This window comes from Podarcis bocagei (genome assembly GCF_964188305.1).
Source record: "Podarcis bocagei genome assembly, chromosome: 3".
In the NCBI taxonomy this organism is placed as follows: Eukaryota; Metazoa; Chordata; class Lepidosauria; order Squamata; family Lacertidae; genus Podarcis; species Podarcis bocagei.
The window spans coordinates 26,168,823-26,193,627 of NC_138127.1; the positions used below are offsets into that span (position 1 = coordinate 26,168,823).

Sequence of the window (24,805 nt, forward strand, 5' to 3'; positions counted from 1 at the left end):
GTTGAGAATGAGAAAAAGAAAAGCTTCCAATCTTTAAGTAAAAAGGTAAAGGGACCCCTGACCATTAGGTCCAGTTGCGGACAACTCTGGGGTTGTGGCGCTCGTCTCGCTTTACTGGCTGAGGGAGCCGGTGTACAGCTTCCAGGTCATGTGGCCAGCATGACTAAGCTGCTTCTGGCGAACCAGACAGCACATGGAAACGCCGTTTACTTCCCACTGGAGCGGTACCTATTTATCTACTTGCACTGGCATGCATTCGAACTGCTAGGTTGGCAGGAGCAGGGACCAAGCAACAGGAGCTCATCCCGTCGTGGGGATTCGAATCGCCGACCTTCTGATTGGCAAGTGCTAGGCTCTGTGGTTTAACAGTGCCACCCGCGTCCCGCTAATCTTTAAGTAGGAACTATGAATTAGAGGCACTGATCTTCAGATAACAAATAGTATTTGAGCATGTAAACTAGTTGTTTACTAGGGAACACAATCTGGGTATGGAATATCCATTTGGAGTTGACTATAGCTTGTTTTAGGCATTTACCCATTCAGGATTCCAATCATGTGAGGGGGAAGAGGCAGGGAATGCCTCCTGGTTCCACCTCCTCTGCAGCATCATAGTCACTGGGTTCATTGTCCTCCTGCCCCCTGAACTCCTGCAGTGGCTCCTCATAGCATTGAGGAACTTGGGGCAAATGTCTGACCTGGGGCTGAAGAACTGAAGAAACCCGAACATTTGCAATTAACTTGCTTGATAGCACATGAGTAATTGTTAGGAGATTGTCCTTCCCAGCTGAAATCAGGAGGAACAATATCTGTTTTCTCTCTCCCTACTTTACTTTCCAGCTGTTTTGGAGGTGAAAGAATAGGCACATTATCCATTATGACATGTACTATTGTCATTGGAAAAGAAAGTCTGAATGGCTAATAATGAAATAAAAGATACTGAAACCTTATAGGCAGAACGCCTCCTCTCACCCGCTCACTTTTGTACCTGTTCCAAGATGAAGCAGAAGATTTTTGTGGTGTTTTAATATGATCTTTCCTCAGACAGATAGAAAGCCTTCATATATCATTCAGTGCGAGTGTGGATTTTTATTCAGCACAGTGTCACATCCCTCCTTCCCTTCATTTTTCACAGAGCTTTATGGATGACTCACCCAATTCATATAGCTGGTGATGGTGGAGGAGGGAGGGAGCTATACCACTGCTACTGCTTGGAGAAAATGTTCTATAGAAATGAAAACAGAAAATAACGTTGGGTGACAAAGAAATGAACCGAATGCATTGCCACTGCAGCAATGAGATAAATATCAAACCCCAAATGGGATCTGGATACTATAAGGACCACCTTCCAGTGGCATAGCGGGTGGGGGGAGGGGGTGGTGGCCCCAGGCACAAAATCCTTAGGGGGATGCAATCAGGCACACCCATGAAAGGCCTCCTGCTGAGCTCCTGCCACCTTCCAGAGCTGTGGGGAGGCAAGTTTGGCCTGGGCTGGGCCTTCATCCTTCTCCTCATGGTCGCCCATGCAGTGGCCGAGAGGCGAGGGCTCGCCAATCCAGGTTATTAAGACATGCTAAGTTCCTGTGGTCTTGAAGTACCACTTGCTCCCAAGAAAATGTCTATTGGAGTGCAATCTTACTTTTTCTACTGGTCCCACTTCTGAACCTTTAACAGCAACCTGACATTCAGAAGTTAAAATGGTGAAGCCCTTGATGGCACTGAAAGGACATGTTTTTGCAAGCAATTTCCCAAATGCAATGCATTCTAATGTTATTCCCACCAATATATTCATTTATAGGCACACTTTATCTCAGTATATGCATTTGTGTGCACATTTCTTCACTGAAATACTACACTGCAAAATGTGGTAACATGTGTTTCAGATTGTGTGGTGTTTTGGAAAGTACAAATTATTATTATATTCTTATTTATTAGATTTATATACCACCCTTCATCATAAGATCCCAGTGCCATTCACAGAATAAAATACAAGACAATAACAAGTAAATGATTAAAACGAAACAGCAAAAAAAACCCCTTCCCTTCCCACAGACACATTTAAAAGGCTGTAGAATATTAATCAGCCAAAGGTAGGATCTCCTTTAAATGACAACTGAATCAAATTTCTTTCCCATCCTTATTTGTAAGGGATTCAGGACTTGCTTTTCTATTATTTAAATATAACCCTGCATTTCTATTATTTTTTATTTTTTACCCTTTAAGTGATAAAATGTTTAATTCTAAATTAAAAAATGAGCTGGTCTGTGAAATGCCAAATACAGCAAAAGAAATGTTTTCACTGTCTTTTCCACTAATATCTTCTTCTTCTTCTTCTTCTTCTTCTTCTTCTTCTTCTTCTTCTTCTTCTTCTTCTTCTTCTTCTATCACTCATAGCCAAGTAAGATTGTCTTCCATAAACACGGTCTTAACAGTGAGTTTGTAAGTGACTGTGGAGGCCAATTCTGGATCCACATGTCCTTCCACAGTAGGGACATAGGTTTCCGGGCGGGAGTTGATCACGGTGAGGGTTTGCCAAGCGTGCCTTCCTCTTTACACGTTTCTCCCTTTTGTCTAGAGTTTGAGCGTCTTCAAAGTCCACGACACCTTTGGTAAAGACTGTTCTCCAATTGGAGCTCTCACAGGCCAGTGTTTCCCAATTGCCGGTGTTTATTCTACTTTTTAAAGATTTGGCTTGAGACAGTCTTTAAACCTCTTCTGTTGACCACCAGCATTACGCTTCCCATTTTAAAGTTCGGAATAGAGTAGTTGCTTTGAAAGATGATCATCAGGCATCTGAACAACATGACCAGTTCAATGAAGTTGATGTTGAAGAATCATTGCTTTGGCACTGATAATCTTTGCTTCTTCCAGTACACTGGCATTAGTTTGCCTCTCTTCATACCCCCGCTGAAAGGTAAGGTATGCCAGATATGCCCTGTAGACTCTTGTGTTTTTCTTTAATGAAAAAAAAATCCTAATATTGTTTAAACCAATGCAGGTTTTCCATGGAGAAGTGCTGGGCAGAGTGTGGGTAAATGGACCCTTCGATGTTTGCATTGGTACTGGTTTAATTCAAACACGCTATAATACAGCACAGCCAATGTGTCAGTAGCTAAATGGAAAGGCAGCGGGAAGGAGAGTACACAGGGGAGGTTTCCTAAAACAATCTAGGCTGTAAAAATAGCAGTTGTAAAAATCAGCCTTCAGCTAATGCAAATGTGCTTTCCCAGTGTGGCATGCAGATATATATGCAAAATCAAAGGCATTTCAGGAACCTCAGCCCTATAAAACGTCTTACCCTAATATATATAATCTCCTGCTATTAAACCTCTCAGCAGACTCTCACGGTGGCTTATGGGTTGTAAAAGATCTGTTCGCAAGAACGGCTCCATCACTAAGCATTCAAATCCTCAAAGCCTGTGCAAATAAACTGCAGGCATTTGAAGTGTATGAACTGATTCAGCAAGACTTGCCTGGCAAACTCACCCACAAAGCGGGTGTTACCATAGAGAAGACCCTGCTCCACAAAGCCATCCACTTAACCTTTGAATTTCTGGGTTCCACACAAGCCGCCCACCAGGTCTGGCAGTGGGTGGCGTTTGTCTTCCGGTGGGCGGCTTCCCCATCCTCCTGAAGCCACGCTGTTTCACTGGCCGTTGCTCTGCTCCCCTGGCCACCGCAGTGCCTGCTGGGTTCCCGCCAAACCCAGATTCAAATTTTGGCCTATCCACGGTGGACTGGGAGGCGGGGCAACCAGAGTGGACTGAGTGAGGGCAGGCTTTGCTCTGCTCTGCTCTGCGCCATAAGCTTAAAAGGGGGTCAGAGCCAACGCCGGTAGGTCAGTCGACCACAGAGCATCACCCTTACTGCTTACAACACACTCCCAAACTCCAGATAACCCCGCTTAGCAGCTTCATATATATACTAAACAACATGGGAGATAAAACTGAACCCTGAAGGTCCCCACACTGAAGGCCTTAAGGTGCCAAATAATGCTCCGCAAGCATCACCCACTGAAGTTGGCCATCCAAGTAGTGCCAGAACCACTGCAAAGCAGTGCCACCCATCCCCATTGCCTCTCCAGGAGAACGTTGTCATTGATGGTATCAAAAGCTGCTGAGAGATCCAGGAGAATGAACAGGAACACATTGCCTGTTTCTGTCCTGATAGAGGTCATCAAATGAGGCAACCAGGGCCGTTTCTGTGCCGAAACCTGAAAAAAAAAGACTTTTCCTGAATAATAATAATAATAATAATAATTTATTTATACCCCGCCCATCTGGCTGGGTTTCCCCAGCCACTCTGCTCGGCTTCCAGTAGAATATTAAAATACAGCCTATTCTCAAGTAAATAGGTTTAGGTTTGCTTCCCTAATATTTCAATTTATTATTATTATTAAGAACCATTTTAAGGTACTGCAACAGAGTTTTCTGTGGCTTGTGCTATCAGCGCTGTTCATTATTTCAGTCCGGTTATCTGATTGGCTGTTTTAAGCACTTGTGTTGTTGCCCTTGTTATTAAACTTCATTTTCATGGGTGTTTTGAAATAGATGGGGCAATTATCTTGCAATTGTGTTAAGATAGCTATCCTTTACCATGAATGGCACATGCAACAGAAATGTGTGTCACTTCTAGGCAGGTGCAAGAAGCCCTCACGGTCCTGGCTTTTGCAGAATATTAGGTCAACTGCTTAATACAATGTACAATAAAATAAGGATTCCTATAAGCATATTCACCTCCAATTAAGCGTGCACACCACTGTTTGTACAGAACACTCATTTCTATATTGGCACCATTCACTTCAGCCTTTTCAATCGTTTATCAGTTGATGCAGGAAATAAGCTACCTGAATGTTCCCTGTAACTGGAAGAGACTAAGTGATAAATCTTCAAAGCATGTTAAGATTCTATTCCCTACCTACATTCTGAAGTGGCAGAGTCCCAGGAAGATTGTACCATGTGCTTTTGCTGAACATTTGAATTGGCTCACAAGGGCGTGAGATGAAGAATGTGGATAGCAGGAGAAATAGCTTGCTTGTAAATTTGGCGTGGTGCTCGGGCCAGAGAAAACATAAGAAGGAGAGTGGAAGGAAGTAGAAAATTGAAATAGGAGACATTTTCACAGATATTTTCACAAGTTCACTCAATTCAGGAGGCTCTGGATTTTGCCAGGATAACTGATTGTTTTTGAAGGCTTAGAGACAAAATAAAGAGAAAGGCTATGGAGGAGCTCCCATTACTTATACAAGGAAATTATTAAAAGTGTGAAGGGTCAATTGGAGAAATAGTTGAAAATTGACTAATTTAATGTGGGAATGGCATGAGGTTGTTGGGCACACCTCGTTAGTTCTGTTCCATTAAGCTGTCAAAAATACCTTTGGAGGGAGAAATTTGTACAGCAGAAAAGACGGGAGTGGATCACATCATGTCCCAGATATGGTGTAGCTGTTCTCTGAGCTTTAATTCACAAGGATCTGTGTTATGGACCCTTAGCATGGTTTTCAAACATGCAGAAATACATTCTTGCAGAAGTGACAAGTGACAAATGAACTAGATTCGCCTTGGAATTATTGGGTTTCTTCCAGTAGGTGGTTCATTTATGTCACCAGTCACCAAAGCCTATCCCTATAAAATGCAAGCATTGGGTTCTAGTTCCAAGGACATAGTTGTCATTGCCATTTCTTAGCAGTGTCTTCTGAGATTCAAGAAGGACCCAGCTGCATATTATTCTTCATTGGTTCTTAGCATTCAAGCAGGTTCCAAGGCGGAAGTGGCACTGGCGGAGGAAGAGGGGGCTGGGGGAAAGTGCACCGCCCCCAGCAGTGCAATTCCAGTGGGGTTCCATCGTGGCTGCCCCTCCCACCCCCGGGAAGTGTGCCAGCCCTGCCCCCGCCTGCTCTCTGCCCTGGAGCATGAAGCTCCGCCACTGGGAAGTGGGCCTCAGCTACAGACAGGCAAATCTCTCTCTTGTGGTTTCTCTCAGTTTCTCATTTTTCCAATCTTCAGTTCAGTTCCCCTCATTTCCACATCTGTTTGGGAATATTTTTGATTCATGAAAATTCACCAGCATTTTATGTCACCTAATATATACATATCACCTAATATACACATTTTTGCGTGCAGTATTGCCCAAGGTACACATTTTCACAAAGTAACCTAAAGCAGTGTCCTGCTTGCTTTGAATACTGTGTGCACCACAACCACCACTCCCTTTCCTTGCCCCCAAGGAAGATCACCTGCCATTGGTCAGTGGAATGGAGAACTATGAGCAAACTACTATTTGCATACAGTGGTACCTCAGGTTACAGACGCTTCAGGTTACAGATGCTTCAGGTTACAGACTCCGCTAACCCAGAAATATTACCTTGGGTTAAGAACTTTGCTTCAGGGTGAGAACAGAAATCGCGTGGCAGCAGCGGGAGGCGCCATTAGCTAAAGTGGTTAAGAACAGTTTCAGGTTAAGAAAGAACCTCCAGAATGAATTAAGTTCTTAACCCGAGGTACCACTGTACTGGGGATTCTGAAATGTGTAGTCCCAATCCCATCCCTGATAGGAAAAAAAGGTGTTCTGCCTGGACTTGTAGAATGGTTGTTTCTGCCTTCCTCTGTGCTTGTGGCGAAGGAGGAGGCAAGTAGCAAAGATAGGTCTTTTTGTGAGTGTTCACTTTCCCCACTAACCTGCCTGCCTCACTTTTTCCTAAAGCACCTGGTCCTTGCAGTTAGCATAACTACTAGACCTTTTTCGCTCTGTTGGCTTTGCCTGACCTGTTCTCGGAAAAGAGTTGATGCTTAGGAAGTTCTGATTTTCAATGACAAAATGAACCCTGCATGCTGATTGACAGCATATGTCTGGAAACAAAGTTGCATTTATTGCCAAGAGAAAGAGACTGGGAAAGAGAGAGGTTTCTTCTTCTTCTAACAATGGAAAATATGCGTGAGATATACATTTTGTGGGGCCATACAAAATATTCTTTGTCAATGAGAGTTAATCGTATATGCTCCTGGCCCATGCCAAGCCACTTTCCTTTTTCAAATGTCTAATTACTGCCAGTCCCTTTCCATTACAAATATTCCTACCTAGCCTCCATTTAAGAAACCCACTTCCATTATGTCAAAGTATCAAAGAGAGAATTCTAAGCAGGCTAGAGGAAAGAAATGCAATATCCTTTTGTTTTTCTATTTTGTTTTCTTTTAATTGAGATTTATAATATTAACAGTAGAATATCTTTAATCTTTTACTCCTCCATGACTTCTTTTGAAATCTGGGTTATTGTTTAATCGGGCTCTGTAGGAACACAAAAGACATGGCTGAGAATCTGACCTATGGGGTTATTTCCATTATTTCAGACCTAGCTTACTAGTTACTTGGCTGCTGCATCTTCCTCCTACACTCACCCAACTTTCCTCTGGGCTTGGTTTCTTAAATGAACAGTTTGACCCAGGGAAGTATTAAAGCAATCATTTTGTTATGCCCTGGGGCTTTTCAGTCATAATGAGTGCGGCTGAAACAGGCACCACAGAGGAGGCTGAAACTTAAGTGATCTTAACGTACAAGCCTATACATCTATAATGCAGGAAAATCAAGGAAGAACTGACTGCTAAAATGTGAGAGAAGGAAGGATCGCTGATCCCTTTGGGGTAAGAAAAATGCTGTGAAAAGGGATTGAAAATCTACTCATGTGGAAAGCCTTGTTTCGTAGCCAGAGGTGACTGAGATAAATGATCACTGAGGGTTAATGCTGTCCATTGAATAAACTTTCTGGGAGGAAACTTTATTTATTACATTATTATTCCACCTTCCTACCACACTGAGTTCTCCGGGAGAGAAAAACCCCACCCAAAGTAGGCCATAATCTACCCATCCAGTCTAGTAACAGTGAATTAAGCTTCAGTTTATTGACTCTCATCCAGCCTATTATCAAGGTCAGACATTGGTCTAGCAAACTCTTATCTACAGGCACAAAAAAGATTGGTGCGCAGGTACCCTACTCCTAGACCTGACCCTTTGCAAGTTTCTAGCTGTCTGCAGCTGTTGACCAAGCATTACTCTTCCATCTTAACAGCAAGGATGAAGGAAAAGGTGGAGGAACCATGCTAGCCCTTGTTTGGGAGTGAAAGCCTGAAGCTAAGACTGTGGGATGACTTCCCATTTAGTAGAATTGCGATGGCCAATGACATTGGACCTGTCAGCACATTTGCAAACTGGAGACACGGTTGTGATGCCACATACATGCTGCAATGCTCTACTGGTATGCATGTGGTATCATGCATGCTCTCCTACCTGTAACTGCCCCACAACCCCCCACTGTTTTTAAAATGCTATGTGTTAGCTAATGGAACAGTGGGGAGGCAGGGAGATGAAACCTTATGGGCGCTGAGGGTGTGTTCATAGACACCCTAATGACACCCATTGCAGTAGAGGGTGGTTTCTTTTTTTGCCTCTATGTTTAGAAGATAAGTAATACTAAAAAGCTAGCAACACAATATAATGGACCAAGTATAGAAGCTTCTAAGCTTCCCAGAACACTGTTCAGTGACCTGAATTAAGAACAGAATTTGATGAGCTGGCGGATCTTGGAAACTGTGACTCACAAACACCTGAAGGAAGATTCCATCCTCTTTCTTCCAGGGATTATAGATTGGGAACAATCAGGGCTGCGCAGTTTGCATTTAAACAAACACAAACCATCCAAATTCAGGTTTAAGGGAAGCCAAACTCTGCGATGTGAATAAAAAATTCAGATTAATCTCCTCTTTGTATACTTCTTTAGCATCACTTCTTTTGTTTCCCTTGCCTGCCACAAGTTTGCACAACTGTAACAAGAGTTTAGGTCCCTTCCTCTTGGGGATCCTTTGTATGAGTCTTATTATATTATTTGAAAGTTTTACTGTTCTTGAGGGAACAGTAGGGACGAGGGAGAAATTAATTAAGGTTGAATTTGGCTGCAAACACATCCAATTCACACTTCACGTACCAATGCGCAAATTGAAACACAGCTCCCCTTTGAAATTTGCATTTCTCTGAATATTGTGATGGCATTTCGCCAGCAAAAATGTGTGCAAAAGAGGGGGAAAGCATATATTAGGAGGAAGTGTGCACAAAAACGCAATAACAATGTCATACATGGATATATAAGGAAAAATGCATGCAAACGTGCATACAATTTTTCTTGTGGACTTCTTTCTTTTGAAAAGAAGTTTGCAAATGGATTAAGAAATGGAGTGAACTATATTTAAGACTGGTAAAGTGAGAAACTGAGAGAAAGCAAAACTGACAGATTTATCCAGGGAACAGGGGAGGGGGTCTTTAAATGCTGCTCTCAGGTCCAAGTGAGATGTTCACAGGATACATAGTCTACAGTTACACACCTAGGTTCCCCCTCTGCCGACTTAATTACAAGAAGTGGGGCGTGAACCCCCCAGCATGATCAGAAACTTCCCTTGAAGTAGGAACCTTATTTTAAAAGTCCCCGTTATCTCTTAGGCACATGCATGGGGGAGAGTTTCATTTCAATTGTGCTGGGGAGGGAAGAGATAAGCTTCTCCTCTCTCTGTAGTATTTATTTATTTTTCAGTAGTAATTTATAAGAGTATTTAGAAACCAGCTCATGAAAAATATCATGGAAGGGTACAATAAAATAATCAACACAGATTTATAAAAGCCTAAAATACAGAAGACCTGGGCAATATTGAATCAAATTAGTGCACAGCTACAGGCCACATATCTAGCAAGTTGCAGCTGAGAATGTGGTACCACTGATATGTATGTTATTGCTCATGAAGTATACAATTAAAAGAGTTTAATTTTTCTCTCTACCACCCCTCCATCCTTCATGCCCAGCTCTGTTGTGATCTAAGGCAGAGAGTCCAGGATGCTTGAGAATTCATGGCGGGAGATGGAGGGAGGAGGGGGGAATGACTTCATCTGCTGGGAACATTTATGCCCGTAAATATCAATTAAAAGGCACAACATTCACATTGTATCCTCTTTTCCCAAATCCAGAACCTCCAGAGCATGTGGGCATAATGTTATGTGGTACAGATGAATGTATTCGCAATTTGATTGTACAGCTTTATATAGTAAGTGCTATAATAATATAGCATTACTATATATTACATAGTGTATGGTCTCAAATGCAGCAGCCCAGAGATCCACCCAGGGTGGAGAATGTGAAACAGATACATTTTCAAGGGAAAGAATGCATGTTGGTGACCTGACATTTATCAGTGACCCAAACTCTCAAAACCAAATCCTTCCTATCATGTCATCGAATTAGATGGATGGCTTTGTATTTATGGACTGTGAGTGATTTCTATTGAGACATAAAGGAGATTGTGGGACAGCTTTATTTTGTCTTAGGGTTAGAAGTTAATTACATACCACACACACACACACACACACACACACACACACACACACACACACACACATTTCTTGTATGTCTTTCTTTCTCTCTCTCTCTCTCTCTCTCTCTCTCTCTCTCTCTGAACTTTAGAGCCCTGGTGACAGTAGAAAGGCAAGTCATATTTGTTCAGAAAAGGGGAATGGTGGGGAATAAGTTGGGTTCGTTACTGACTCTTAATTTTCTCTTCTTTCTTTTGACTAACAGCAGGCAAAACATAAACATGTTACAGGCCAGACTAAAAATATAAGATTAATTGAGAGTGTAGCCAAGCCACTGAATGGCAGGAAGACACTAAGAGTTATTTGCAGCAGTTGCTTAAAAGCATGGAATTCCCTTGTCTGTGGCAGTTATCAAAGTATTTTTTGGCTGATACCTTGTTTGGTCTTTTTTCTAATGACTGGGGTAAAGCAGAGGAGGAGGAAGAGTGTTTGGAAATGCAATTGAAATAATTGGCCTGAACATCCCATCCTCTCTGTCTCCTGCTAAAAGGTTAAAAAGGTCCACTACTGGTCTGAAGCAAGCTGTTTTTTGTTGGAACCAGCCCTAAATACAACAGTGTGACTTGAGGAAGTTTGATTTGAGAAAGATCCATGTTTCCCCCCAGACCCTAATGTCAGAGTGCATTGAATTTGGTTTGCAAAAAGGAAAACTTGTTATGTCAGAACTATTATGTGAAAAAATATGCTTCATTTGCTTGATCATTTCATGAAATATGGAAATGTTCCCTGGGTGATTCTGCAAAACAGTATAGCAGATGTTGAAGTTATGATTACTAAGTGTCCTGTGCTCTTGTACATTCGGAAACAGCTGCCATACCTGCTCATATTAGACGGATGTGAGAAAAGCTTTCCTAGCATAAAAACACTCCTTATTGACATATGACCTGATCCTATGCAGTGCCACTCTGTGAAATAAGCACATAGGCTGAAGCATGGAGGATTTCGTGGCAGACATTACAGTGTTGCAAGGCAATGGCGGATGTTACTTTGTCCTGTTTTGGTTCTGGACATGAGCCACAGTGCAGCAAGGGGGGGGGGCATCGCAGCACCACGGACAGCTCCTAATGAACAACTTGATCTGACATCATCTGGGACCAGGCTGAAGCCTTTTATGCATCGACATCTGAAACCCATTCTCAGGCTCTGCCCCCTTCCTTGAAAAGTGGCAGTCCTTCAAGGGGCAGGCTTCTAGTCCGGAGCCCAGAACCCCATTGTCCTTCTAGGTGTTTGTGCCAGGCACATTGCCTACCTTGTGTGTGATGCCCTTGGAGGCAAGTATTCTGGCATCTCACCAACGTGGTTTCAGGGACTACACTCTCTCATCCAGGTTCAGGAGTTGTGTGGGATGGTTCCTTAGGCTTGTCCTAGCCAATGCGATGTTCAGTGTCAGGGACAAAACAAATGGTAGCTGCAAGCCATCCTAGAAACGGGGACCAAGATGTTACATTTATGGCACAATATGAACCTTATCTACTCAGAAGTATGCCCTAGCCAGTAGTCGATTCAGTGGGGCTTTCTTCCTGGTAAGTACAGCCTGGATGGCAGCCTTAGTTCCAAATGATTTCTGTACTTAAGAACACTTGAATCCTGACTCTCCATGACACGTCCATCAATGAAAAGGAGTCTGCTTTTAAGTTTCAAAATAATGGTGGGAATAAATGGGGCTTATGTCCTCTTATTTTACTTTTGCATTATCCCCTTTGCTATGCCCTGCTCACAGAGTTTGCTTCAAGTCTTCAGACTGTTTGTATAAGCACCTTGTTAAAACATGATAAAGTTGGCTCCCAGTCAGCCATTTCTGAACAATTTGTTTTCAATCGGTTATGATGACAGGGAAATCAAAATATTTCCTGACCAGGAGGGTGGTTAGTTTATCATACCACCAAAACATTACATTTCAAAGTAAGATCAACTGCATTCCTAATTAATCTGAATGCCCTTTCCTCAAACAGTCTGCAGTGTTGTTTGCTCTCTGGTTTAAGGAAGCTGGCAACTGGGTCATTATTGGATTACCCTCTTACGTTCACTTTTAATTAACATTTGGAGGAAATCTGATAACAGTGGAAGAAAAAGCTGCCATTATATGAGCCACTGAACTGCTTAGTTTCTTATCTATAATAGCTGTGTTTGGGTTGTTTGGGTTCTCTCTCTCTCTCTCTGTGTGTATATGTGTGTGTGTGTGTGTGTGTGTGTGTGTGTGTGTGTGTGTGTGTGTATATATATATATATATATATATATATATATATATATATATATATTCCAGATTTCCCCCACTATGGTAAGATAGAGGAAAAGGGAATTTGTCCTTTGATTAAATGTAGGCTGTTTCATTGCCGACAAAAACATTGTTTTGTGATTTATTTTTTTAAAAGTATCTAATTTATATTCATTCACAGTATTTTACAGCCCATTCTAAAGCAAAGAAAAATAATGAAATAAGAAAGCTTGTGCTAAGTGAACCACTTTGCCTCTAAGGTAACTTAGCCTGGTGGAAGCCAACTTGCTAGGGAAGTACTTGAAGGACTGAGGGTAACACTATTCAATTTTTGAAGGCCAGACTGTTTTCATTGTTGTTAAAAATAAAATAGACTATCATGGTGTGAGCCCTATGTGCAACATAAGGAAAGGTTCAACAGATATGAAACTTGGTCAGAGCTGCAATTGAAGGTTTCATGTGCCCATGGACGTATAATGCTATGCTATGCTATGGCACATAGAGCTCTGGGACAGAATCACATAGCTGCCTGCAGACTTGTACCACTTGATTGCAGCCTTTGGCCACAAACCAGATTGGAGCATATGTGCAGAGTCCTTTTTTGTATGTCCTCCTCAACAGCTAGCCCCATTTCCACTAGGGTAGTTGCCTGGGTCAAATCTGGCCATTTGAGAGGCACTCCTTTCCATTAGCAGCCCCTTTAAAAATTGTATTGGGAGTGACATCTGTGGACCTGCAGAACCCTCCTCAAACGACTTTCTGACAGAACTAATTGTCAGTCAGGAAACTACCTTGCGTGTCACCTCCCCCTCCATAGTAAAGGTAAAGGTAAAGGTAAACATAAACGTAAACGTAAAGGTACCCCTGACCACTAGGTCCAGTTGTGACCGACTCTGGGGTTGCAGTGCTCATCTCGCTTTATTGGCCGTGGGAGCCAGCGTACAGCTTCTGGGTCATGTGGCCAGCATGACTAAGCTGCTTCTGGCAAACCAGTGCAGCACACAGAAACGCCGTTTGCCTTCCCACCAGAGTGGTACCTATTTATCTACTTGCACTTTGACGTGTTTTCGAACTGCTAAGTTGGCAGGAGCAGGGACCGAGCAACGGGAGCTCACCCCGTTGCGGGGATTTGAACCACGACCTTCTGATCGGCAAGTGCTACGCTCTGTGGTTTAACCCACAGCACCACCAGCGCCCCCCCCCATAGCATGCTATAAAAACAACTCTTGCACCAGACATCTTAACTTCGTTTTATATTCTGGAGAGAACTTCTGATAGATAAGCAGTCTCAACTTACTCTATGCCTTGAGATTGTATCCAAAATCCCCAAGGATTGTGCCTGCCAAGAAAGATGCTGGGTTCCTGATGAAAGATGTGCCTAGGGAGCTATCTGAAGCTCCCACAGTGTAGAAAGAAATAGGAAGGGGCCTCTATGTTCACTCTGTTTTACTCCTTCAAGAATTAAACTTGGATAACAAGATCCTGAAGCTGAGACTCCAATACTTTGGCCACCTCATGAGAAGACTCCCTGGAAAAGACCCTGATGTTGGGAAAGATGGAGGGCACAAGGAGAAGGGGATGACAGAAGACGAGATGGTTGGACAGTGTTCTCGAAGCTACAAACATGAGTCTGACCAAACTGCGGGAGACAGTGGAAGACAGGAGTGCCTGGCGTGCTCTGGTCCATGGGGTCACGAAGAGTCGGACACGACTAAACGACTAAACAGCAACAACAACAAGATCCTGTGACTGGATCTCCAAACACGACATCATCCCCCTGCCAAAAATGGGGAGATGAGTGAGACCCTGCCAGCCAATTTGTTACCAGGCCATGTAATAAATCAGTGTTTTAGTGTGGCAGCGCCTGCACTTTGGAACTCCCTGCCTCTTGACACCAGGCAGGAGGAGTCTCCGCTGTACTTTCTTCAGGGCCTGATTAAAACATTTTTGTTTCGGCAAGTCTATCCAGACACCTAGATATTGGTGTGTTTTAATCTCTTTTTAGTCTACTGTTGATTTTAATTACCATATTTACACGAATGTGAGGCACACATATGTTGGGTAAATTGCTTTGTGAAAATTAGGGTGCACATTAGATTTGATGGCGCATTTACATTCGCCAGCAAATACTTATTTGGTTTCAAGGTTTTGAAAATTGAGGTGCTCATTAGATTGGATGGGACATTAGATTCACGTAAATACGGTAACTTTTGTTTATAATTACTTGCTTTTAACTGTTTTTATTGATAATTTTACTATTTCTTGTAAACTACTTAGAGGTTTTCTTGTAGTCAAGTGGTATATAAATATTGTTAAATAAGTGAATTAAGAAGAGAATGGCTGAAATCAAAACAGGTGGGGGGTTTTTTTATATAAAAAACACACTTGTCCTGGTAGACTTTGAAGACCCAGTATCACTGTAGAGAGGGAGCCCTGCTCCCATGGACAGAGGGAGTGCAAGGGGCAACATCCAAGGCATATTCTTCTGCCACCCAGCTCTCTTGGCATATTGGCTGCTCATTTGTATATGAGTTGCATCTTTTTTTATCTGAGCAGGATAACGTTTGTCATGTCCTCATTTGCCAGGTGCCATCCCAAGGCAAAGTGAATCGCAAAAAATTCAACACAGGATGAATAAAGCCTTTTGTTTCCTCAAAGGATTTTCAAAAAGTGACCTTTACTCTCAGATGTGGACAGCTCTTGTCATTTCAATTCCAGCAATTACGTTAATGTGCCAAGGGAAGCTGAGTCTCAACGTGAAACAAACATTCTCCAGTACACATGAATAGCCTGTTAAGTCACACTTCCGTTCCGCCACCGGTGACTCAAACAGAACACACAATATTGCATATTTGTAATTGTCTAAGTGAAACGAGATTGTGGGCATCCTCTTCAGTGAAATCCATCAAACATTTATTGTTGCAATAAAACAGAGAGCAGGGGAGAGAGAGAGAGGAAGAAGGGATTAATGGTCCATATGCACCAACAAATTCTTCCTCTCCTGAATTCTTAATCTATGTTATACTGCACATGTTTATGTCATATTAATGTCACTGTGTCTTGTCAACTTCATAATGCACACGGCTGCCACATTTATGCTGGTTGAGAAATAGCCACCATTTTGTATATTACTGTAAAAAATCTCAGTATGGGTTCAGCAGTGAGGTGCAGTAGTTTACAGTGGTGCCTCGCAAGACGAAATTAATCCGTTCCGCGAGTCTCTCCGTCTAGCGGTTTTTTCGCCTTGCGAAGCAACCTCATTAGCGGCTTAGCGGCTTAGCGCTATTAGCGGTTTAGCGGCTATTAAAGGCTTAGCGGTTTAGCGGCTAAAAGGCTATTAGCAGCTTAGCGGCTTAGAAAAAGGGGGGAAGCGAAAAAAATTGTAAGACTCGCAAGACTTTTTCGTTTTGCGAAGCAAGCCCATAGGGAAATTCGTCTTGCGAAGCGCATCGAAAAACAGAAAACCCTTTCGTCTAGCGGGTTTTACGACTTGCGAGGCATTTGTTTTGCAGGGCACCACTGTAGTTTCTCCCCAAGGCAAATGAATCAGATAACCTGTTTGCTACGAAGGAGTAAAAGGCTATTGGCTGTCCAAATGACTATAAAACAGTCTGAGAGATGTTCATTAGATCTTTTACAATATCATGCAGGAAGTAGATACACCTTCTGGACAGCAGAGTGCTGCTTCTGTGCCCCCAGAAAGGGATGCCCTGCTTGGCAGTGCCATCACCCTATGAAGTCTGAGGAACAGCAGCACACTTTTTCTAATCAGATTAATTTCCTCACTTTGTGGTGCCTTTTGTTTTGTTAAAGCAAAGTAACATTGCTTTTTAAAAACACATATGAAGTTTTCAACTACAGTCATGCCTTGGATCTCAAACGCCTTGGCTCCCAAACAAATCAGCTCCTGAATGATCAAAACCTGGAAGTGAGTGTTCCAGTTTCCGATTTTCAGAAGCCAAATGTCTGGTGTGGCTTCTGCGGCTTCTGATTGGCTGAAGGATGCCCCAGCAGCCAATTGGAAGCTGCTCATTGGTTTTTTAACAGTTCCGGGAGTCGAACAGACTCCCAGAATGCATTCTGTTTGAGAACCAAGGTACCACTGTATTTTAAAAATCTTTCCTTGCTATGTTTTAACAACAACAACAACAAAACATCCTGAGCTCTGCAGACAGCATTTGAGACAGCTTCACTTCTTGGAAAGTCCATTGGGCTAGAGAAACACAGAGATACAGGAAAGGTAGACCTGTGTTGGTACAGAATCAATAGAGCAACAGAGTGACACAAAGCTTTTGTGGACCCATGATCTAACTTGAGGAGCGGGGGAGATTCTTGCATTTGGAATTGGCAGAAGGGAAAGCACACTGAAGTGTCCCAATTTGCCTTAGTATTTGGCTCCCACAAAAAGCCAATGCACACCCCATGTATTTATTAGTATAAATAAATGAATCCACATGCTTTTAGGTGTCCATTTGAAAAAAGAAAAAAACAATTATGTGTATGCCTTAAAAAGTAATAATATGCGAAGCGATTTTCAGTGCACCAGTGCAGACTTTAAAGATTGCATCTGTTCAAAGGACCCAGAAATGTGCATCCAACAAATCATTAAAATGCAATGAGTATTAAATCTCTTTGGAGAGAAAGTGACAGAGCTTTCCCATTTGGAGATCTTCCTGGGAGGCAATATAATTTCCCCATTCCTTTTGAAATGGGAGAAAGGTTCCTTTCTGGGCCCTGGTATGATCTTCCTTCATCTCCAAATGCCTGGTGTGATTGGAAAAAAGTGTAAAGCATGCATAACTTTCAAATGATGCATATGAATGAAGTGCTAAAGCAGGCTTCTGCTTTACTCTGGCTACTCATTCCCTAACAGGTGCCAAAAAGAGCTGGGGAGCTCATATTTGAGTAAGCTGGAAAAAAAAATCTCATCCAAGACAAGTAGACCTCACTTTGTATTTATTATTTCCCTACGCTAGTCCACCTCTTTAGTCAACATGTAATAGCCAAGTCTAACAGTCTGCATTTTGACATATTTACAGAGAAGATTGGCAGCCAAATCAACCTTGCTATCTCCCCATCCCAAGATGGAATGACAAAAAGCTCACCGAACAGAGGCATTTAGTTTTATCTGGGAATGGAGAAGGCCAGGATCTTACACGTTTTGCAAATATAGTCAGCTCCGGTTTATAAGTAATTCCCGACAAGCAAGCAACACATAATTTGCCTGAATTATGTCCTTGTATACGGTGGGTGACTAAACTAAATTCTCATATAAATCTATGCTGTCTTTTCTAAAACCTTTTCAGTAAATGCAGTGTCCTTGCTAGGAGTGGCCAAATTCATCAAAGCTGAGCCCAAAATCCATGTAGTTTTTATTAGCAGGCTTTCGAGCAGTTTTATGTCCCATGTATTTCAATAGGAAAGACTTCAGCACATCCTTAACTCTCCTGTTGAAATTAATGGGGCTTAGAAGTGTGCAGCTCGTGGCCTATGTGATCACAGGCCAAAGAAGGACAGCGCCTGCCATTCGTCTCCCTCCCTCTGCTGGCACCGTTCCCACCTTCAACCACACTTGCTGTTGCCACTTCTTGCTCTCTGCCTCCAGCCAGGCCTCTGATACACTACAGGGATTACATCTGGTCACTGAAAGCCAACAGGAAATTTATTAGCACTGCCAGGAAGTCTGCTGGCTGGCCCGAAAATGATTTGTTTTCAGAAATTCTACAAAATGTTCCTTTTGTAACTTTTTTTTTTTTGCTGTTGAATATTCTTCAGATATTGTTTCTGTGCCCAGATAGTCGCTGACATATTGCTTCACTGTCCCTAGGTAGAAATAAGCTTCAGAGAGAGAGAGTGCTTATCTAGACTGGGTTCCTTTCAGCAAGAAGGGTCACTGGAGAGCTACAGCAGTTTTTCATGCTGTATTCAAAAATATGGAAGGTAAGCATGGCAGAGGCACATAGCACTCCTGTCCACAACAAATCCTGCCAAAATCAGACCCCCAAAATCAGAAGTCCTTTCCCAAGCTCTAAGCTGGCCCTCTGCTCTTTCTTAATTCACACATTAAGTAGGAGAAACACATTACAAAATTCAGAGACGTCTGAATTTTAAAGGATTGGGGCACTTTTTCAGGAAGGGTGAATTTGGCAAATCTGCATAAAAATACAAGCTAAATTAATTTCCATGACATCCCTATGCCTTCAGCAAAAAAAGAAGAAGAAAAAGGGGTCTGGCCTTCCACAGGTGTTTCATTTCCTGGCCATTGTCTGTAATGTGCATGGAAAACTACCTTGTCTGATATACTCTCTTGGCTAAACTTCCAAACTTTTAAAAGTCTGGTGGCCTGAAAGTTCTTTCTTATTTACAGCTACAGGGCAGAATGAAGTGTAAACATTTTACAACAATAACTTAAAGAAGCATTATTTAAATTGAGCATATTTCCTTAGCTTCAGCATCGTTTAGTTATTTAAGAACTGCTTAAGGTTTAATTTATTCTGCAGCATGCTTTCTTTTTCCATCTCACTGTTCATCATGGGTCAAAGTCTAAGTGCACATTTCAGCTGGACTGCACAGTTTAGGGGAAGCCTTCCCTTCATGCCATCTCTGGCAATTTCCAGGTGCTCTGGTGGGCTCTGATGTGGCTCTGTTTGAACCTGAAGGCTTGTGGCTTTGGGCACCTTGATGACAACATCTCTAAGCATTAGACTGCCAAATGCTCAGAGCGAAGGACGGAAATTGGAACATGCTGGGTTTTTTTATTACATGCTTCCTCTCAGCAACCAGTATTCTCAGTTTTGGATGACAGGATTTTGGTTGACCCAATCAAGTTGATACTATATTCCTATGTAAAGACTTGGGCCCTAATCTGTGTTACCTTAGAAGTTTCTAGTAAGCTTGGGAAATCAGGAAGAAACGTCAGTCTCATAAAGGATAGGACTGCACATGAGCTTCTTGTACTGCCAGTTTGATTCTTTCATGCATTAGTGTGCATTCAGAAGTGGTGGGAGCCATTCTCATTGGCTCCAGCCATACTCTAATGACTACGACATACTTTCCTCTGTTGTGGAACCAGCCTGAAAATGGGGGGTGATTCTCTACCATGAGTAGAAGCTGAATGTTGCATGCAACTGCAGGAGAAAGTTGGGCAAGCCCAATGTCATCATTTCCTGCCATAAGCAAAGAGAACAAAATGGTGCACACAGCCAGAGTGGTAGTGCACACTAGCCATTAGAGCTCCATTGTTTGGGAAGATGGAAGTCTTTGTGCTGACACTGCTAAAAATCAAATGCCAGAATAGTTTTGGTCTGCAATTGGGTTTACCCTTTAATATCTGCATCAGCTGATATTTAATATACTGAATATACAAAATTATACAAATGTATTATATTAAAATAATAATAATAATAATAATAATAATAATAATAATAATACAATCCCATTCATTTTTACTTAGAATGAAAGCTTAAGGTATTAAATTGGGCTTACTCCCAATAAATGTGTTCAGGACTGCAGCCTGAATGGTGCAGCAAGATCTTTTAAAGCATTTTCCGTAGCAGGGAATTAGCATTTGGTTTCTGCTTCAGGCATGTGTGTGTGTTTGACTGTGTACAATGTAAGATCCATTTCCGGAAGCAAAAAGCTGAAACTATTATTATTATTATTATTATTATTATTATTATTATTATTATTATTACTATTACTATTAAATTTTGCATACCACCCTATACCTGCAGGTCTCAGGACGATTCACAGGACAAAAGCACAATATAAAAACACAAAATACATAATAAAAACAAAAACAAAAACAACCCAGTAAACCCCACCAAACACATTTTGAAAGGGCATTGAATCAAAAACACATCTTTTTTATTATTTATTTTTAGGTTAATCCTCCTGTCTCACTATCTTCTCTTTCTTCTGTTGCACTTGCATTGGGTGCAATGTTAGTCACATTCAGAGTTTACCCACTGAAATTAATGACTATAACTAACTAAGGTCCATTAATTTCAATGGGTCTACTTCTGAGTAGAAGCTAATTGGAGTCAACCCGTTGTGAGTCTAAGAGGTACTGAAATGGAAGGACTGAGCTCCATAATTAGAGCTGTGTGACAATTACTTTGAACATTTTAGGAAGTCCCACCAACCCTATGCAAACTGGCAGGAAGTGACATGTACACCCCTCCTAACAGTGACTGGCCCAACTGGCTGGCAGTGCTTCCAGTCATGTCAAAAACCACTTTGGCTGTACCCTAAATCTGTAGTCAATGGGAACAGATCTACCAGCTTTCGATTACAATGGTGCTGGAAATGAACAGGTAGCTCTACCCAGTATTAAAAAAACCCGGTTTGCTTATATTACTGCATAATCTCCCCTAATCTCCACTTGAAGAAAGGAAAAAGAACACATCAGCAAACAGTATAATACAATTCTAAATGATTAATTTCTGATTCTGAGCTGTAACAGGAAGGAAGTTGAAGAGGACTGTGGCTGTGTGTGAGTGGGTGGACAAATATTATCTAGCACCTGCTCATGGGATGACCTTGCAGTCAAACAGCATTAATCCTTGCTGTCCTGATTATAATATAGTTTGAAAAAATAACAGTAGTGTTGGAGGGTCATCTTTGGTAGTAGAATGAATAATGGTCAGCTTCAGCTGTACACCTGCAGCTGGTCGTTTCCTTTCAAATGTCAGAGTTCCTCTTCTTTCATGGGTGTCATAATGTGAAAGGTTGCAACAGCAGTGCTTTAACACATTGCAGTGCTTTGTAATGGACATTAGACTGACATTGTTTCCCCCCTCCAAATATTATAAATAATCAAATGCCAGAATCATTCATTTTTATAGATGCAATGTCATTTTTTTAATGATTGGCATGACGTAGGTTTTCTGGAATTATCCTTTGGGGCAGATCATGCAAAGTCATTAAAATTGGCTGTGCCTACAACTCCTTGGCCTTACTCGGTACTCTGCTAAAAGATCACACTAATTAATGGCTCCCCCTAAGCCATTTGGTTACTGTATTCTGGCAGACATGTGCATGAAACCGCACAGACCAACAGAAGCCTAGGCAGGCAAAGTGATTAATTAAACACTTTATTGCAGGGATCACCAACCTATTTAGGCCGGTGGATGTTTTTGGATTTTTGAGGAAGTGCTGCTGGTCACTTCTATTCCTCATAAAGAGACAGAAAGAGTGCACACACAAATTTAACTTTTCTAAAGGACCTTTATCAAAAGTGGTTATAGTAGAATTAATCAAAGTCTTGAAAAGCACATAGAGCTGGAAGAAGAAATAGTAATCCAAGTTACAGATAAATTCTTGTGGTTGTTATTACTACTACTACTACCCAATCACTGCTGCCACTACTGTTATATTTATTTAATAAATTAATATAAATATGTTATGTTGGTCACATCTTCTAAAACACATCATCATCATCATCATCATCATGCCTTTCCCACAGATAAAACAGAACAAACTAAAAACATAGAAAAGGTGTAATTAAACACTAATAGAATTAAAATAGTATAAAAAATCCATTAAACACAGGCAAAGCAAGCCCTTCAACCACCTTTGGCAGACTTATTGAAGCTCAGGCCTATTAACACACAAATAGTGTAATGTTAATTGGAGTGTGATGGACAGACCTTGGGTCTGCCTCCTGAAGACCCAGAAGCAATCAGACCCAGGTGGTGTGTCATCCATTCTAGAGGCAGTTAAAAGTTAGAGCCCGACAGTTAAACTGTCAGATCGAGCTTAGAAAGTGCCTAGGCAGGGCAAACCAGATGACTACCCTGAGGGGAAAGTAAAGACCCTGGAAGGGACTGGGAGTGCTTTACTGACTTAGTAGAACAAAATAGCCATTCTAGGAGGCAACAGTTTATTCAGAAGCAGGTTAAAGTGAGAGATTTAAGTAAAGTTTTTAATTATCTCTGTGAAAAGTTTTGACTGAAACACAATGTTGTTCCTTATCAGAGTCATCATTAAGCTGGAACCCTCAATGAGTGTGTTTAGATACCTCTCAAGTGTTACTGATAAGGAAATGTCTAAATCTTAAAATGCTCAAATCCAGTCATGTTAGCTAGCTCCCTCCTTTCTTGAGGGAGGTTGCCACAAGGAGTTCAAATAGGTAAAGCACACAATATGATGTAACAGAGCTTACAAATTTAACTTTGGTTACTACAGAATTCCTCAGTCACACAATACATAAATTGTGTGATTAGCTATCATGTGGTGCAAAGGTGGGTAGCCTCAGGCCCAGTATGGGTGTCAAATGTAGCCCCCGGCACCTCTCTTTGGCCCTCATGACTCTTCCCAGGCCATTCCCCTCCCTAGGCCATTCTTCTCCCCAGGCTGCATCCCTCACCAGCACTGCACACCCTCCTTGAGTGCTTTTCTGTGGTAGGACTGTGTCCTTGAACTGTGACCATTTTGTTTATTTATTTCATAACATCTATATGCGACTTGATTGTCAAAGAACCTCAAAGCCTCTTGCGTGCTTCGGAAAATGTTCTTAGAGGGTGCGTGGGTGCGTGTAGAAACCTCTAACTTTGTGTGACCAGAATATAGCCTGCTGCACAGAACTAAGAATCACGTTCATTGCTATGCCAACTTTTGCCTTTGGCTCTGCCCACCACAGCCATGTGACCCTTGAAAGGTTTTCCCCCCACATGGGAGCGTGGTCCTTGGGAACTTGTGAGAGTCAGAGGGTGTGAGTCATTTGCGTTGTGGCATATGGAGAGGTGAGTTTTAAGGCAGGGTCTTGGTAACTCCTCCCTCCCTGCATGTCAATTAGCATGGGGGGGCTTCCATTGGTGGAGGAGGCACTAACAGGAACTGCATGCTCCTCTTCTGTCTGGAACGAGTTGCTGCAAATTCAGATGGGGCACAAGCTTCTGCCCTTTCTCTTTTGCTTTTAAAAATTATTATTTTAGAAAGCTATCTCTGTGGTATTACAGCTTAATGTGCTTGACCACACATTTCTTCCTTATCTCTGTCTTTCTCTGACTCATCTCACATATATAGATGGTTTTGTGTTGAATAGCAAAATATTTCAAGGAAGGGGGCTAAAATGTTTAAAATAACTTTCTGTCTACACACACACACGCAAAGTATGCTCCTTTTTTAGCCAGCCTTTATATGATTTGCCATTGACTAGATCTTCCCAATTTCCATTTCCATTTCTCCATCAAACATTCATGATGAAAAATTGCTTCCTACTGAGTATCCATTAGTTACTGACGCTGAGGCTAATAAGCAAACTGTGAGTGCACTAGATAGCAAATTGAAATGAGTCACAAAATACACTTAGCATGCCTTTCCTGTTGGTGGTTGGTGCGTCATTGGTAGAATGCTTGTTCCTTAACAACACGCATATAAAGATCAGCAACATGGCCTTTTTTAAAAAAGCACACACACAACGCACAATGGTCAACAGAACCTCCATTAACAAGGCTAACTGATTTGTTTATTCTCAAATGAATAATCTCAGTACAGGATGAACCATACCAGACATTACTTTTTACCTAAGATGTTTTCAAGGTCTGCCTGCAAATATACAGTAGTTGTGTGAATGCAATGGGTATCATAAAGTTATGGTCACCTGGGAATAAGAATTCATTGTAGTTCTCTGCTGAATGCAGTCCAGACCTACAGTGTTAGCTTTGTTTTTTATGCAATAGCCTTTAGGTTATAATCCTGGGCACACTCCTGAGAAGCAAGACTGAATGCATAGTGGATCAATCAAAATGGAGAATGAGGTGAAAAACCAACTTAATATTTAAGACTAGGGATGGGGAAGAAATTTGACTTGGTTCACATTTAAAGGGGAAGCTATGCACCTAATTCATAATTTCCATTACAATGCAAGGACTGAAACGCAATTATTGGTTGAACTTGAGAGTTCTATGAAGTTTGCAATGCAATTCAGCAAAGTAATAAGTACAAAAATGCAGAATAAAACACACACAAAATCTGAAAGTAACTTAGAACAATGAGTTGTACTGTGGAGAAATTGGCTTGCTCAAAATAAAAATAAAAATGGGTATATTGGGCAGAATTGCATGCAAAAGTGTACATTAGAAGAAAATCCATGCAAAAATGCTGGTTAAGTTTCATGATACTTAAAAAATAAAATAAAATGCAAACTCATGTGGAAATGTGAAGAACTGAACTTCTCCACTGGA

General features: G+C 41.7%; 2 long non-coding RNA genes across 3 annotated transcripts in view; one reads left to right on the top strand and one right to left on the bottom strand.

Annotated features, from left to right (window-relative positions):
* Positions 1-1,150: 1,150 nt before the first annotated feature.
* On the bottom strand, positions 1,151-23,317 carry LOC308583442. Its single transcript, XR_014006220.1, has 4 exons — positions 23,233-23,317; positions 22,192-22,485; positions 11,651-11,821; positions 1,151-1,222 (listed from the first exon to the last, which is right to left on the bottom strand). It is a non-coding gene; the product is annotated as an uncharacterized lncRNA (long non-coding RNA).
* The window catches only part of LOC308583445, a 39,859-nt gene continuing 38,323 nt past the window's right edge, over positions 23,270-24,805 (top strand). For both annotated transcript variants that reach the window (XR_014006223.1, XR_014006224.1), the window contains exon 1: positions 23,270-23,362. This is a non-coding gene — a long non-coding RNA (uncharacterized lncRNA). The remainder of the gene's footprint in view (positions 23,363-24,805) is intronic.